Source organism: Lygodium microphyllum, chromosome 6, assembly GCF_053477565.2.
Source record: "Lygodium microphyllum isolate KBCC chromosome 6, Lygodium_microphyllum_v1.1.10, whole genome shotgun sequence".
In the NCBI taxonomy this organism is placed as follows: Eukaryota; Viridiplantae; Streptophyta; class Polypodiopsida; order Schizaeales; family Lygodiaceae; genus Lygodium; species Lygodium microphyllum.
Window position 1 is genome coordinate 52774883 of NC_141140.1, and position 5101 is coordinate 52779983.

A 5101-nucleotide genomic window follows, 5' to 3' on the forward strand; every position below is an offset into this window, starting at 1 on the left:
AGCTAAAGCATAGAAGCTCGTCTTTTGGAAAGACATAAAAATTAATGCTGGTCTTCCACTGGAGAAATTTTTTAGCAATGGTGAAATGAAGAAAAGATTAGAAGATTTAGCTATAAAGAATACCTATGCAGCAATTGATGCAGCTACCTATGGGCTGCAAATTGAGCAAACTAAATCAAGTTTAAAAGCATGTAAAGCTAATGTGCAATCTAAAGTATGGATGCAGGCACTAGATCAAATGGAACGTGTTAAAGCAGCCAAAGAAGATTTGGCTAACGCCAGTCAGTGCATTCGAGAAATAATTGGTTGGAAAGAACTAGTAGATTCTTTTTTCGCCTTTGCACATTTGGCTGATGTCAATCATAAGGAATTCTTGATTGAAGAAAAGAGAAGAAGAGAAGATGAACCAGGGCCTTTCTCTTCTGGCCCTCCAAAATGGGTAGCTAGAAGAACACCTGAACAACCAAAGCTTGCTAAAAATATAACCCAAGATCAAGAGATGAAAGATGTGTCACAAAATAAGAAGACTGAAGGAAAGAAGAAAGGCAAGCAGTCACGCTACAAATTGCAGTCTAACATAGAATTTGCAACCGATATCAAACGAGTCCTAGAAGAACGAATTCTAGGAAACAAAATTGAATTCACCTTAGGCAAAATTCTTGGAATTGCCAAACATGAATTCCATGATGTAATTATTAATATAATCAAAAGGAAAAGATAATATATTGGTGATGAAGTTGAAGAAACAGTGCATGCTTTTTTGTAAGTTCTTTGAGTTTTTGTGCAGGATGAAGAGAAGCTGACTTCATAAGGAATTCATGTTATCCTGAAAGTGAAGGGGTCACTGATAGGGCAGCAAATCAGCCAAGTCTTCATGATCCTTCCAACATTGGTCGCAAGTTCACATCTAAAAGTATAAAAGAGCTCAAAACAGGTGAAAATTCTTTCATTTCACCGGTTGAAAAACACTCTTTTATGCAAATGCTAATGAAATATGAAAAAGCTTTTGCATTTCAACCAAGTGAAGTAGGTTGTGTGGATCCAAATATTATGGCTCTTATGGTCATTTTTACGGTCCCACATGTGCCTTGGAACCTCAAGCCCATTCCCGTTCCAAGGGCACATTTGCCCAAATTATTGAAACTTCTAAATGAGAAGATCAGAATGAAGATTTTAGAACCTTCTTTAATACCTTAAATCAGTGGTTTACCGTACCCAAGAAAAATGGATCTTTACAATTCATCCAAGATCTACAACCTGTTAATCGTGTCACAATCTGAAATGTTGGTTTGGGTCCAATTGTTGATGAGTTTGCTAAAGCTTTTGCAGGTAGAGCAATTTATTCTATGGGCGACCTATATTCAAGATATGACCAATTTCAGCTTTCATTAGAAAGCCGAGACATTACCACAATGAATACACCTCTTGGATTGGTCCACATGTGCACTCTACCACAAGGTGCAACAAACTTCATAGCCCATATGATGAATGCCATGCACAAAGTCTTAAGGGACTTTATTCCACAACTTACTCTTCCATTTCTTGATGATGTACCTATCAAGGGATGTGAAGTCAATGAAAAGAATGAAGAGCTTGATGAAGATGGCTGCAGGACATTTGTAGTTAACCATATTCATGATTGTGATAGGATTTTGACAAGGCTAGAAGAGGTACATCTTACCCTTTCTGGAGCTAAGTCGATTTTTGGAGTAGAAGAAGTCCTAGTGGTCGGACATCAGTGTGGCCCCTATGGACGTAAACCTTCACTAATCAAGATAGATGCCATTAGTAGAATGCAAGAAAAATACACAAATATCTCAGAGGTGAGAAGATTTCTTGGCGCATGTGTATTCTATCTCATATGGATACCACATTTTGCTCATGTAACCGAAAATATTTATCAAGAAAAGGCCAAAGATTCTCTTGGAACAAAGAGCATACTCTCACTATGCGTAAATTAAAGAAGCTGTTAATTTCAGCCCCCACTCTTAAAAGGGCTGATTATTCAAATGGTCAACCCATCATCCTTACTATGGATACAAGTCCCATTGGGATAGGATGGCAAGAGGATCTTGAAGGAAACAGATATGCAATTCATTTTGGAGCAAAAGTTCTCAATGAACGTCAAAGAAGGTATGCACAAGTAAAAAGAGAATTGTGGGGAGTTATAACAACATTAAAGTGTGATCATGAATACTTTATAGGTGCTTCCGTAGTGGTAGAAACTGATTGTCTTCCACTCTTGGGTATGATTGCCAACTGCTCTACACCCGACATCGCTATGCTAAGATGGATTGTATATATTAAATCTCTCAACACCGAATTAAAGCATATTGCAGGAAAGGCGATTCCAATTGCTGACATGCTATCACGTGCAAGATATGACAATGAAGAAGAGCTGATGGAAGAAGATGGAGCTAAAGAATTTATACTTGTTGAATTTCATTCCATGGCTGTTGAAAATACATTTTCAGTTATAGCATATACTAGTTCAAAGCTGAAAACAACAGGGTGGTCAACTAGAAGCCAGCATGCTCATTGCAGTGCTCAAGTTCTAGTTCATTTCCTTGAAGAAGATTGGTTGAAGATCGGCCAATATTTGAGCACAATGAAGAAGAAGGAGACTTGGACTGATGAGGAGTTCAAGCATATTAAGAGGAAAGCTTATGGTTTTTTCTTAAAGAAGGACATCTATGGAAGTATGCAAAGAAGAAGAAAGGAGCACCGATCCGAGTTGTAGGTAACAAAAGGTTGCAACAACAGATAATGAAGGAATTTCATGAAAGCTTGTGGGTAGGATATAGAGACATATGGGGAACCTTTATTAAATTCAAAGAAAAATATTGGTGGCAAAACATGTATTGGGACATAGCACATTTTGTTGAAACATATTATGTGTGTCAGATGTATTCTATGGTCAAGCATCGAGATGGGTTACAACCGACTTATCCCTTGTCTATACATTATAGGGTTATTGATATTGTAACCATGCCTACCGGAATATGAAATATGCAATATTTAGTGCTTACAAGAGAGGATCTAACCAATCAAGTTGAGGGAAAAGCCTTAACAACCAAATCCACTCAAGCTGTTTGTCGTTTTTTGCTTGAAGAAGTGTTTTGTAGATATGGTTGTGTGGGTAAAGTAACTACAGATAGAGGAGAGTTGGATGCTGATGAGGCACACAACTTCTTTTTTCAATTGGGTATTAAGTTGGCTTTAACATCAGCCTACAACCCTAAAGGCAATGGGAAAAGTGAGAGAGGATACTAGCCTATTCTCAAAGCTCTAGTAAAGTCTTGTAGAGGAAAGATCAAAGAATGGCCTAAAATGCTACCTTTTGCATTATGGGCTGACGGGACTACTCACAGTACAGTGACTGCCTATATGCCAGCTGAACTTATGCATGGACAACAACCAATTATGCCAATTGAAGAATCTATTCTCACATGGAGTCTTCTACCTTGGGAGGAAGGCATCAGTAGAGAAGAGTTGCCGACTTTTTGCACATATGGCAGCTAGAAAGAAGGCATGAAGATGTTCAAGCAACTATTGAGAAGCTAAAGACAACAAAACTAAAGAATAAAAGAAGTTTTGATAAGCGACATTGACTTCAGCCAAGACTAATTCAAGAAAATGATTGGGTGCTTGTCTATGACAACATCCTAAACAATCAATATAGTGCTTCTAGGAAGATGGTAAAGCGTTGGTTTGGCCCATATGTGGTAAAGATTGTTCATGACAATACCACATATTCATTGGCTGAATTGGATGGAACAAGCATAAAGATACCCATAGCTGAAAAAAGAATCAAGCTCTTCAAACGAAGAGAAAGCTCAACATATGAGAAGACTTGAATATAATTCAAGAGCATAAAGACATAGAGGAAGAAGAAGAGGTAGAACATGAAGACATTGACATCGCAGAAGATACTTCTTCTGACACTGCAAATCCGTAAGACTTTGGCACATGCCAGAGGATGTGCAGGTTAGGAGGGGGTGGATGTCGTGCCGCTACGTGCACACCGTGTAAAAAAATCTAGAGTATAGCTTCCTTTTAGATTTAGAGAGCCAATACCACTTTAGGCATTAGTGTTAGTGTCCATGGTTCAAAATATTAGATTTTTTAAGACAAGTTTTTAGTCAGTTTTTGATATTCTAGATATTATATCTTGTAAAAATCCATAAAACTATAGACAACTTCTAGATTAGGATGACATGTAAAAGAAAGCATGTAGCTTTCAGCCAATTTGAGAGGATTTTATATAAAAAGAGAGATTTACGAAATCGTGCGATGCACGATCACTGTTTTCAGGTAGTGAACAGCACTTCGAAGTGGGAGATGAAGAAGGAGTGATGTGGCTTAATTTTGGCCAGGTGTCCTACTATTTAACCCCCCTTTTGGAGTTAATGGAGGCATCAGATTGGCGATCTGAGTAGCATAGAGAAAGGTATTATTTTGTACACGTTTTTTTCTATCAGAGTTATATTTTCTCATAATGCTGAAAGAAACTAACAGGCTTCATCTCTGTTAGTATTATTTTATATTTTCTAATTCTTTTTTGGAGTATTTTTCTACATCTTCAATCTCTTCGAACCCCTTCTCTTCCGTCTACTTCTCTCCCTAAATCTACCTTCACTCTACTGTCTCTTATCTTCAAGAACTTGGCTTGAAACCTTCAACCCTTCTCTTATCTCTACCATCTCTAGAGTAAGCTCTTGAACCCCCATACATTCTTCTCTTACCAAACCCTTGTGGTGACCTTCAACCCTACATGCTGCAACAACGGGATTTGTATCTCAATTGAAATTTTAATATAAAGTTTACTTTCAAGGAATTTGTCTGATCTGTTTTCATGTCAGTGCACATGTGACTAACATGTTAATTAAGGAAGTTGCTTGTATGCATTACCACTAATGTTCCCTTAGGTAAGTAGAAAACTAAAGCTATTAGGGGAAGTGGGTGGGTGGGATCCCTGACTCGGGTCTTTCCTACGGGAAGGTAGTCTTAGAGAACTGGGAGGCTTCTCAACATTCAAATCGCATTGATGTATTGACCTTAGATAATGTAAGGTGGTGGAACCTTGGCTCATATCGTTTTA